This window comes from Equus caballus, chromosome 16, assembly GCF_041296265.1.
Source record: "Equus caballus isolate H_3958 breed thoroughbred chromosome 16, TB-T2T, whole genome shotgun sequence".
Classification (NCBI taxonomy): domain Eukaryota; kingdom Metazoa; phylum Chordata; class Mammalia; order Perissodactyla; family Equidae; genus Equus; species Equus caballus.
Window position 1 is genome coordinate 75647601 of NC_091699.1, and position 13153 is coordinate 75660753.

Sequence of the window (13153 nt, forward strand, 5' to 3'; positions counted from 1 at the left end):
AAGCGTTGCAGACTAAAGTGCTTTTGCCTTGACTGTGGGTAAGACTGGAAGAAGACATTCTATGGTATTTTTAAAAAATTTTGTGTATGTACACTTGCATTTTTAGTGTTAAATCTTGTTGAATTGTATTTTACTTTTATAGATGTGTTTCAATTCAGATGAACGTCGCCATTTTTAGCAGTTTAGTGTTATTTCAGAGTGATTTAATAAATTGAAATTATAGGCAGTGGAATCACAGTCTTAAAGGAAACTTTTACTGCAGATGGAGATCAGTAAGATAAGGGGAAATTAGTATTTTTAAATGATCCTATTTTAACTCTGAATCGTAGCCATTTAAAAGATACTCATAGTAGTAAAAGTTTCCTAATAAATACTTAAGTAATAATTATAAATCACAAAGAAGGGGAGAGACTCAGTGATTTAAGAGATTTGATAATAACATGTCATTCACCTAGGTAAACAAAATATTAGCCTACATACTACTTCTCAGGTCATCCTCCTTCACATTAGATTGTTTTACAGGATGCTTGGGAAAAACCAGTAGAGTTTGGGAAATAAAATTAAATGGATTAATTTTTATGTTTCATGTGACAATCCAGTTTGCAAAAAGATAGTAGAAAACAATTCATTATTAAAACACTATCTTTATCGGAAAGTAAAGTGCAACCTGTTGCATATTTGTTGAATAGTTATAGTGTGATTTTTCTTTTGTAACTTGTAATAAAATTATATTGTAAGCTTATTTTTCTAATCAATTGACTGTTAATGTCTATTTTTATTCATTTATTTATTGGAAGAAAAACAATTAAAATTAATGAGGACTAGTGTTTAGATACATTTACTTTTAAATGTTTTATGACTAGTAGTGTGCATCACTGAACAGAAAAATGAATAGAGAGACCTGCTTTTGTTTGGGTTAAACAGTACAAATCAGATAAGGAAAGAAATTTCAACGTGATGAAAGTATTAAAAACTAACACATTCTTGGAAATGGTTTAAAATTGATAACCAAAGTTATTAAAATTATTACTGTCTAAAATAATTTTCAGTAGAATAATTGAAAAGTATTTGGAAAGTTCTTTTAGATTTACCTAGGAATTTATACTTCAATGAGCTGAGAAGATGATTTTTTAAATGTATATTTTATGGTTTATCTAATACATATAAATCCTTTGTTATATCAACCCAGGTAAATGAATAGGTTTATTATTTTCCAGTGTAAATTATTTTCATATTTACAGCTTTAGTCATAAAGTAACTTTTATGTTACATGGAGGAACAAATTAGTATCAACATTCTCTGCTCTTTCCCTACCATGTTTATGTTTAATGTGTTTTCTTCCCTCAATAATAGCTACAAAGAATCTAGAAACATTCTAATGAAAAGCATCTTTTCAAGGCAAATGTTGATTTACTGATAATGATGGATCATATTTTTATTAACATTTGTCTTAATGTACCTGCTGGATAGAGGATGCACAGTGTTGTGTGTGTGTGCATGCGTGCCCGCGTTTCCTTTTAAAATACAAAACACTGTTTTTTGAGGTAAACGCACTATAGGATAGTTGCTGAATAACTTTGGAAGTATTTTCAGAAAGAGAAATGATTGCCACCAAGCACACTTATTTTCTGTGTGAAATTCTAGCACTCTACTTTAGAATATGTCCTATATAGAGTTCTGTAGTTAGATGTTTTAAATCTTAGCCAACTTATTTTTCTAATGGTTTTTGTTTTGAAAAATTTAAAAGAAGTAAAGGAAAAATTTGAGAAGATTATAAACTTGTCAGCCACATTCCTCACATTTTGTTGTGAGGAAAGAGAAGAATTGAGGTTTCATAGATGTCTCATTGCACATATTGCAATAAACAGCTATAGAATTATATCATGAAATCAGCTATCCTCACGTGCAATGTGATCAGGTTGTTACTATGGTAACATTTCCATTTGTGAATTTTTGTAGAGTTAAAATTTGTAGTCATCACATCATACTACCAGTGGCTGTTGATTTTTTATGTAAATAAATCACTGTGCTACCTGCATGCTATTAAGTGGCACCAGTCATAGCACTTAACTACCACCCATATACTCTAGGCTAGGGAATCAAAAACAGGAAAATGAAAGAAATGAGAACATTTTGCTAAATTACATTTTAAGACTGTCCTGATGTTGCTGGTAAAATTTTAAATGTTTCTTAAGAGGAATAAGAGTGCTGCCAGTTACTCCCTGAGACGCTTTAATTTTATAAGTATATGATACGAAATTGGTTAGGTGTGGTAGCAGTAGGAGGTAAGGAGGGCTTTAATTTATCAGGTAAATGGGTGCTAAATCACCAAAACAGAAGTAATGACCCTTCTGAGACTGAGAAGATTCATTTTGAAAACGGTCCCCTTTCATTTTAACCTTATTAACCGTTTGAAATTTGTTCCGTTTTCAGATATTCACAAGTTGTCTTGTGTATTTCGCTTCTGATTATAAAGTCAGACTGTAATATCTTAGATTAACGTGGATTAAAATAACCTATAATGTTCCCTTGTATCAATTACTGTATTCTAGTAAAGATTCCTACTGTTTTTGTTTTGTTTTGCTTCCTAAAGCCCCCTGCTGCTGTTGATTACACCTAGATCTGCTACTGATTGGAACTGTTAAAAGGCAAAGACAGTGTGGCTGGTTGCTGAATCATTTACTTTTGGGATTAATAAGAGATGTTCTCTCTGGGACGTAAAAGAAATAGTGACACTAGAATATTATGTATAAAGAGGCCAAGAAATATTCTTTGTATTTAATAATTTTTGAAGATGTGAAATTTATTTGCTGAGTGAGTTTATTTACTTGTAACATAACAGAGGGATAGCAGCAGCCTGGCTGGATTTCTAAACCATGGAACTGAACTGTGTTGAGAGAAAGGAAAAAGGAAGAGAGATTCCTGAGAAAATTTAGAACTAACAATTATTTTTCCCTGGCAATTGAATGCTATTAGTTTTTATAAAGATAAGACAAGTCGATAACTATGTGTATAAAAATGTTTTTCAGTAGTTGAGACATTTGTTAATAAAATGGCAAAAAATTCAAAGTTAAATTTTTATTTGTGATTGAGACCATGTTTGTAAGCCTAATGCACAATATAAAATGAAGTTGTAGGGCTGGCCTGGTGGTGCAGCAATTAAGTTCTCTTGTTCCGCTTTGGCGTCCCAGGGTTTGCTGGTTCGGATCCTGGGTGTGGATCTATGCACCGCTTGTCAAGCCTTGCTGTGGCAGGCATCCCACATGTAAAGTAGAGGAAGCTGGCCACAAATGTTAGCTCAGGGCCAGTCTTCCTCAGCAAAAAAAAAAAAAGAGGATTGGTGGCAGATGTTAGGTCAGGGCTAACTTTCCTCGAAAACAAAAACGAACAAACAAACAAAAAATGAAGTTGTATGAGATACAAGTTCCCTATGAGAAGTTTACATATAACTTTTGGAATCTAGAGATAGGATTTCCATGATAGCCATGGGTCTTTTTCTAAGGCATGCACAGATCAAAAACAACTGTCACTTTGTACCCTCACTGCTTCAAAATTTGAGATCATTAGTCCTGTGCTGGACTAGTGAGAGATTATTTGAAGGAGTATCTTATGCACAGGGGTATTAAATAATACTCTACGATATTGCTACTTCTTCTGTTTGTTATAAATAATTGCTTATTCTTTTAAAGACATTTCAGTTTTCTAGATGCAAACTAAATTAGTGGTTTTAAGTAATTTGTTCAAAGTTATGTACATCTATCAGGAGATATGATTGACTGTAACTTGAATTGGGAAAAAGAGTGTTCTTTTAAGATATTCATTGAAACATTTTTATCAGGGAAATTACATGAAGGATGCTGTCACCAATGTATGTGATGAGTTGGAGAGAGAGAAAGAGACCGGTTAGAAAGTTTGTGCTAAGGACAGGCAGCAAGTAATGAGTGCTGTAATTGCGGCTGTGGTGGTAGAAAGGAAGTATAATTCAGCGTTGGTGTCTCTTACTTTTTGACCCATTGACTCAAGCATCAGTGAACTTTGGAAAAAATGCTGAAATCTTATTAATGACTTATGAATACTTGTGCCTTCTTAAGTATAAACTGTTAGACTGTAAACTCCTTGAAGGAAAATATTTATTTTTGTGGTCTCAGCATTTGACACAATATGTTGCTTTATAGTAGTCATTCCACAGTTTAAAATGAAAAAAAGTAAATGAAACAGAAAGCTCTTGTATTGATTTGCTAGGACTGCCATAACAAAGTATCACAAACTGAATGGCTAAAACGAGAAATGGGGCTGGCCTGGTTGCACAGTGGTTAAGTTTGCACATTCCACTTTGGCGGCCTAGGGTTCGCTGGTTTGGATCCTGGGTGTGGACCTACACACCACTTGTCAAGCCGTGCTGTGCGAGCGTCCCACATATAAAGTAGGGGAAGATGGGCACGGATGTTAGCTCAGGGCCAGTCTTCCTTGGCAAAAAACAGGAGGATTGGTGGTGGATGTTAGCTCAGGGCTAATCTTCCTCAAAAAAGAAAAAAAAAAAGAAATGTACTGTCTCACAGTTTTGTAGACTAGAAGTCTGAGATCAAGGTGTAGGCAGAGTTGGTTCTTGTGGGCTGTGGAGGAAAAATGTGTTCCAGGTCTCTCTTCTTGGCTTGTGGATGGCTGTTTTCTCCCTCTGTCTTCACATCATCTTCCCTCTATGTGTCTAAATTTCCCCTTTTTATAAGAACACCACTCATATTGCATTAGGGCCTATCTTAATGATGTCATTTTAACTTGATTTCCTCTGTAAGGCTCTGTCACTAAATAAGGTCACATTCTGAGGTACTGGGGGTTAAGTCCTAATTCAACTTATAACACCTCTGTTTGAAGTTGATATGGTTTATAGGCTAATGACACATACAATTAATTTAAAAATAAATATGGTCGTTATACACAATATCAGTGTAGGGACACATAGCTATATGTACTTTTGTAATTAATACCATGTGACATAATTTTCACCTCTGTTTATTTTTACTGTTTTTCAATTTATATCTGTGATTTGACAACTAATCATTGTACTGGTTTCCATCTAGTGGCAGAAATAGGAGATGGGAGACTAAATTTGAAAAGTATAGTAGAACTAAATTCCTTGTCTCCTCTCCCCATTTATTTTACTTTGTGTAGAATAATCTAAGTCATCATCCACCACCATTTCCCAGACTTCTTAAGTTTTAAGAAAACAAGCATTATTATCTAATGGTATTGGTAATAGCTAGGTTGCATTTATAATGTTGTAGCAGGTGGGTTTTTACGTATGATTTTGAACAGGTAGTCATTTATCTAGCATAGATGTTCTCAAAGTGGGGTCCCTGGACCACCCTTACCTAGGGACTGTTAAGAAAAACACATTCTTAGGCTCTCTTCCAGACCTATTGATCAGAAATTTTGAGAGAGGAGTATAGGAATCTGTGTTTGAAGAAGACCTCCAGGTGATTCTGGTGTATGCCAACATTTGAGAACCACTGAACTGAATATAGGTTTAATACCTGATTTTATTGTTTTCAGTAATTATAGAAACTTAGTTATATTTTTGTCTACTATTCTTTTGGTTATATTATCTGATACTGAGACTTTGGTTAGAAATGCCACCCAAAGTTATTACATTATTTTTATGGGAACCGTGAGTCTCTGTTCTTGGCTTATTGTGTCCCATTCTAAAAATGTTTTATGCATGTAAAAGAAAATGCAACTCTCTGTCTCTCTTTTTCCCCCACTCTACAGATAGTAACATACGACCTTGCTATTTTGATTTATTATTATAACTTTTAATGACTTACTAATATAACTTATTATTATAATTTTCTGTATTAGTACACTGTTCTTTTGTCTTTCCCTCCTTTCTTCCTTTTTAATAGCTATATTAAATAGTAATACCACTGTATGCATGTACAATAATTTATTTAACAAATCTCCAATTGATGGACATTTAGATTGGTTTCAATATTTTGTTATTTTCATCCTATGAGGAATGTTCTGGGATGTGTGTGTTAACATGTGCATATAAGTTATATCTACATAATTTCACATGTGTGCAGGTATATTTATAGTATAATTCCCTAAGAATGTAATTACAGGTTCAAACACACACACACACAGTATACACACTCGTAATTTGGAAGGCTGTTTCCAAAGCACCCTCCATGGAGATTACTCCACTTTATACCCCCTTTAACAGACATGAGTTATTGTTTCAAAAATGTGGTTTTGGGGGAGATGCAGCAGTGTTGTATAATAGCATTATATTTTTTGCAGGAAACAGATCTACATTAAGCTAACAAAACCCCCAAAACTTAAACTAGTGTCTTCTAACAAACCGTATATAAAGACTACTTTGGAGTTTCTTATATTTAAGTTATAATATGTTTTGGAAACTTCTTGATGCATAAATTGAAGAAAGGATTGAAGATTGTCTCCGCTAATCTGAAGTAAATCTACATTTAGTGATTCATTAAAAAGTAATTTTTACATATCTGGAAAAGCATGTCTTTGAAATAGTTTCGGTTTACTGTCAGTGAGTACTTGGACAATCTTTAAATGTGGGGATTATTTGAGATACTACATATGTAGTTGTTTAAAAATTTATGATTTCTTTTTTTTTTTTTTTTGGTAACCGCCATAATGTTTTTAATTAAAACTCTTTTTAGGGTTTTCATTTACGCAGTATCATTGGTTTATATTGTGTTAATCATTTCAAAATCTAAAATGAAGCAGTAGTGAGACACAGAGCATTGGGTTTTTTGTGTGTTTTTAAAAACATTCTATACTCCCCCCACCCCCACTCCACTTTTTTTTTTTTTTTAACACTCTCTTAACTTAAAACTACTAAACAGATTTTTATTTTAATCTTTGGAACAAAAAATGTTCTCTTGGGCTGATACCAGTACTTTCTATGCCAAGTTACAGACCGGAATCTATTTTTATAGGCCAAGATACAAACCTCTGAAAACCAGAGTTTATAATGGAAGCATTGACAGGCCCTTAACTATCACAGCACACATGGCACTGCTGAAATCATAAGGTACAAGGCACAAGATTTCACATGCGGGGTGAACATTGAATTTTTCAGCAATTGTATTGTCAAATGTCTTTCAACTAGGATTTAATAAGCATCACGTGCAAATGGAGCTATGCTAGAGGCCCTAAAAGCACAATTGTATGGGCCTGACTCCCACCCTCTGAATGCCTGTTCCCAAGCACACAGACACAGACACTGAGAGGCACCTGAATAAACCTGTTGGGAGATGGCATTGTGAATGGATTTGGTTGGAGAGAAATATATATGTGAACTTCCTTATCTCTAGATTTAATTTGTGACACAGCTCTGAAAATCCTGCATGATTTTGTGTTTAGGTCACTCTGCATGTGTTCTGGGTATTATTACAATGCAGGTAAAACTAATCAATTACATCTTCATTTTAATAATATCACTGAAGAAAGTTTAAACTTTATATTGTTCGATATGACTAGTTAGGTGAATTGAAAGCTTACCATTTTACTTCTTCAAGGGATCCTATTTAGGTAAAAAAATAGAAATAACCTTCTTCACAAACCACATTTGATTACTCAGTTTTATTTGATTAAAGAAAAGTCATTAAAACCACCACCCTCATTCCTTGAATTACTGTACTTTGTTTTACTTATATTTTAATTTAAATGGGACTAGTCCTCCTACCATTAATTAATGATTGCATCAGTTAACACTGAATGAATGACCCTATTGTGTATTAATTACTTTAAAGGGAAACATGAACTCAGAACATGTCAGATGCCTAAATGGGAAAATAGTTAAAATAGTTTGAGATATATAGTTAATTTGACTGTTCATGAAGGGTTGGATTCTCAGAAGTGTAACACCAACATTGTCTACTCTCTTCCTTTCTGCCTTTATCTTGTTAAATGCTGGAGAGAAGTAGAGGTGTTATGTCGGATATGCTATCTCAGAAGCTTTGTGAAGTGTTAGAGAAAACCAGTATCTTGTGGGAAGATAATGAAGTGATAGTTTGTTGCTGAGATTTTGCAAATACTGTCAGAAGAAGTAGCTAAAAGGAAGATGTTAATTTGAATCCGAATTAGATTTTCTGTTCTAGTTTAAATTTTCCTTATCCAGTGACCTATATCCAGATACATTTAATAAGATCTAGATAGGAGACATGTTTGCCATTCTAAGAGGTATCTTATGTATCAGACTGGTTTTCCATTAATAAAGAGAATATGGACATTTTTCAAGTAGTTTAAGACTTTTGGATCTGTGATTAAATTTCGTCCCCTCATGTTAGAAATAATGCTTTTGTATCCTAAAGAGAAAATTTCTAAATGTAAGTTATTTAATTCTGTGCGCTTGTACTAATTCTAGAATAGGGGGCCCTCCTTTCCATCTTTTGCCTTCTTGATCTATTTCTTTACAGATGAAAGTCTCTTAAGTATATAAGACCAACTCTCCTATCTATTTCTCCTTGCTATTGCTGTAGAAAAACCTCACCACAAGATTTAGGAAATACAGGGTTGACCTTGGTTATATAGATAAAAGATAAAATCACCTCATATATTAGAAGTGCCATTTTATGAAGGCATTTCACTATGAAATGAAATGAAGGTGTGTGTGTATATTTATATATAGAGAGAGAAACAGATATATAGTCAGACACTGAGTTCCTAGATTTACAGATTTGTCTGTTTTATGAATTGTTCCAGAAACAAAAGTATAATAACGTGAGCATAACAGTACATGAAACCAAATCCAGAAAAATTGTTAGAGCTAAACTTTGTTTTTTGTAGTTCACATCCATAGCTGAGAGGGCTGGTAACCACTAAAGGCCTGTTACATCAGTTCATGAAAATCTGTTCTGTACTGACTCTTCCAATAAATTTATCTGATCCAGTCTTACCAGTAGCAGTTTCTGACTAAAATAGTTTTAGGAAGAGCAATATTTTTAATCAATGGAAGAAGAGATTTGGATTTTGCTTTGCCTTTGTGCCTCATAAAGCAGAGATTATATGAGTTGACACCAACCTTTTCTCTCCTCAGCCCATTCGCACGCTCACCCTCCCCTTCCACTCTCTCTTATTAGGACTTGGTATGCCAGACCCTGGGCTAGGAGGGCCTCACCTTCTGTCGTTGTCATTTGCTCACAAACAGCTAAAGGTGTTTAATTTAATTAATGAAATTGATACTTTTTAATTTGGTCCTAAGCTTAGATATTTTTGCTTTCTTTATATATTGGCATTAATAGGTCAAATAAGCTAGAACTCTGTCTTAAATATTTTATCTTTTAATTATAGACAAAAACAGATTTTTGCTTTATTTATTGGTGTTACTAGATCAAATAAACTAGCACTCACTCTTACATATTTTATCTTTAAATTGTCGGGAAAAACAAATTTAGGGATTATTGGAATGTAGAAAAGGAATTTATTTATGAATATAAAAATTTGAGGGGCTGGCCCAGTGGTGCAGCAGTTAAGTTTGCATGTTCTGCTTCGGTGGGCTGGGGTTTGCTGGTTTGGATCCCGGGTATAGACATGGCACTGCTTAGCACACCACGCTGTGGTAGGCATCCCACATATAAAGTAGAGGAAGATGGGCACGGATGTTAGCTCAGGGCCAGTCTTCCTCAGCAAAAAGAGGAGGATCGGTGGCAGATGTTAGCTCAGGGCTAATCTTCCAAAAAAAAAAAAAAGAAAATTCAGAACTTAAATATTTGAGGAAATTTTTGTTGACTTAGCTTTTAAGAAAATGTAAGTATTCCAGGTAAAAGATTGGCTGATGGATGACTTTTTTTTTTTTTAAAGATTTTATTTTGTTTCCTTTTTCTCCCAAAGCCCCCCAGTACATAGTTGTATATTTTTTAGTTGTGGGTTCTTCTAGTTGTAGCATGTGGGGTGCTGCCTCAGGATGGTTTGATGAGTGGTGCCATGTCCACGCCTGGGATTCAAACTGGTGAAAATCTGGGCCGCCAAAGCAGAGTGCACGAACTTAAGCACTTGGCCACCAGGCCGGCCCCTGATGGATGATATTTTATGCCTAATTTTGAAATACGCAAGAGTGCCTTAGGGAACTAGAGAATGAAGAAGCTATGAGAAGAAGTCTTAATTCTCATGTTTATTCCTTTTGCATAATTAGCCTTTCATCTGAAGCATCTTCATTTGGGAGATGTCACTGTTGCATTCTGACCTGAGGCCGATTCTCTCTCACTTTTTTTCCTACAAATATTAATAAAGTCCCTTCTGTATGCCATGCACCATGCTAGGCATATTCCTTACCCTCATGAATTCAGGGGTGGCAGTAAACCTTTAAAAATATGTATACTGTAGGGGAGGAAGAACTATTCCTCTACCTTCTAGGTTCTTCTGGCTAGTCTAAGAATTAAATTGACATGAGACAGGATAACAGGAGAAAATCAAACGAGTTTTATAACATGTATACATGGGAGAAACCCAGGAAAACTGAGTAGCTTGCCAAAATGGCTGAAGCCACCACCTTAAATAGCATCTCCAGCTAAAGACAAAGGAGGATGTTAGGGGTAGTGGTTTGGTACTTCAAAGGGGAGGAAGGCAATTCACATGGAGGTGGAAAATCAAGCATTTGGTAGCAAATGTTTGCCATGCTTTGCAGAGACAATGAGATGTGGAGAGGACTTTGATCAAATGGGCCTTGCTAGCTTCCTCCCTGTCTACCACCCTAGTTCGTATTATACTATAGTTATCTATGGTGATAGCTCCTTCCTATAACAGACTTTCTAGCTTAAATTCTTTTAGGCACTTAGGGGGAAGGTCAGAGTTTCTCCCTGAGTCTTTTGTTCTTAAAAATAATCAAGCTGGGGGCTGGCCCTGTGGCATAGTGGATGGGTTTGCATGGTCTGCTTCGGCAGCCCAGGGTTCGTGGGTTTGGATCCCAGGTGTGGACCTACACACCGCTCATCAAGCCATGCTGTGGTGGTGTCCCACATACAAAATAGAGGAAGACTGGCAACAGATGTTAGCTCAGGACCAATCTTCCTCACCAAAAAAAAAAAAAAAAAAAGGAAAAAGAAAAATCAAGCCAAAGAGACACATTTTGGGGTGGCAAATTCTGCTTCCCTACATTACACATGTGTATGTGTATGTAAACATACATACACACATACACTCTCCCTTTCTCTTTTTCTCACTCACTCAGTCTCTCTCCCTCCCCCTTTCCCCCTACAATTGCCATAGGTACAATAATGGAAAGATAGGGGACTTAAGGATGTATGCAACAGAGAAATCTAACCTAATTTAGAGGTGAGGAGGAGTGTCAAGGAAGACCTTACTAAAGAAGTGAACTTACGTTTGTTCCTTAGGCAAAAGAGGACAGAGATGTTGCATGCTGAGGGAAAAGCCTTTGTAAAGGCTCTAAGGCTGGAATGAACTGCTCAGTTGGGGAGTTTATAAGATATAGTCAATGTAGCTGGAGCACAAGGAGTCCAGGGACAGTGGTGAGAAAAGAAGCCAGACAAGTGGTCAAGGGCCACACAGGGCCTTGAAGATTTGCCAGAAATTTCAACCCTTGAGCAGTAAATTATTGAAATATGGAGAGTGCTATGATCAGATTTATTGTTTTAGAGATCACTCACTGCAGTGATCTTGATTGAGGGGAGGAGGAGAGAAATGCTAGGAGATCTTGTCAGGAGGTTTCAACAGCGATCCAGATGATGGTAGCTTAAATTAGCGAGGTCCAAGAATGATAGAGAGGCGTGGATAGAAATGTCCAGGACGTCTAAGAGTTGGAGGCTAAAAGATGTACTGATGATGTTGGCAACTTGTAGGGGTGTCTTGTATTGTTTTGTTTTGTTTTGGTGAGGAAGATTGGCCCTAAGCTAACATCTGTCACCAATCTTCCTCTTTTTGCTTGAGGAAGATTGTCCCTGAGCTATCATCTATGCCAGTCTTTCTCTATTTTGTATGTGGGACACCACTGCAGAAGGGCTTGATGAGTGGTGTGTAAGTCCATGCCCAGGATCCGAACCTGTGAACCCCCAGGCCGATGAAGTGGAGCACACGAACTTAACCACTCCACCATGGGGCCGGCCCCAACTCTTTTTGTTTTTAATATCTTGAACTAGCTCTTTCTTGCTTGAAATTTAATGTGTTATCAAATATTTGTATTTCCAATTGTTTCATTTTTGTAACGGCTCGAGTAATTACCTGGCGTTTGCACAAAATATTGCAGTACCTCCTTGCGTCTTTTTCTGGCTTTGGTTGCTTACTGATGTACATATTAAGAGAGCAGAGCATAAACAAGTCCGCTTTCTTTGCCCTTCTCTATAGATCTGCCCAAATGGCTAGAAAAGGCAGGTGTAGGAGCAGTGGAATAAAAAGTGTTAGTCATTCTGTGTAAGGGATCTAAATAGAACTGTACGTATGTAAAAATATCACAGATTTTAAAATTTTACTGTACAAAATAAAATCAAATTACATTTAGTATTACATTTTATTGTTTTTCTGGTTCTTTAATTTTATTTATTGATTGATTGACTGTTGATGTTTAATTTCTCCAAAAATACTGGAAGCATCTTGAGGACTGTCATCTGACTAGATGCCGTTTTTTGCGACTTGGTTTTCTTTCTTTTACCGTACTTATTTTTTTAACTTGAGTCTGTTTAGGTTTCTGTGAACTCCTTTTTACCTTATCTTCCTCCTCCTAATCCTGCTGTAAATTCTCTGCATTTGCTGTTCCCAGCATGCTCTGCCCCCAAGTTATCATGTGGCTCATTCCCTCACTTAATTCCAACCTCAGAGGGGCCTTCCAAGACTACACTTTCTCAGATAAGCTCCCTGCTCCCAGGTAAGCTCTCAGTCGTGCCCCATCATTCTCTGTCCCCTTACCCTCTTTACGTTTTCTTCATAACGTATGTCACTATTTGACATGTGAAATATTTCTTCTTGGTTTATTGTTTGTCTTCCCCTAGAATGTAAATTCTCTGAGGACAGGACTTGGACTGTCTTGTTTACCACTAAATTATTATCTTGTAGACTAGGTTCTGGAACATGGGAGGATTCAACAAGTATTTATTAAGTTGAATGTAGACTACACTTGTGCAGCCCCTGCTTTCTCCGGTTTCTGCTTACCACCTTCTTTCCTTCCTCAATA

The 13153-nt window shown here is 35.8% G+C and overlaps 1 protein-coding gene across 11 annotated transcripts in view; it reads left to right on the plus strand.

Annotated features, from left to right (window-relative positions):
- The window catches only part of TBC1D5 (TBC1 domain family member 5), a 570404-nt gene that overhangs the window by 179848 nt on the left and 377403 nt on the right, over positions 1–13153 (plus strand). The gene's annotated exons all lie outside the window — the stretch shown is intronic.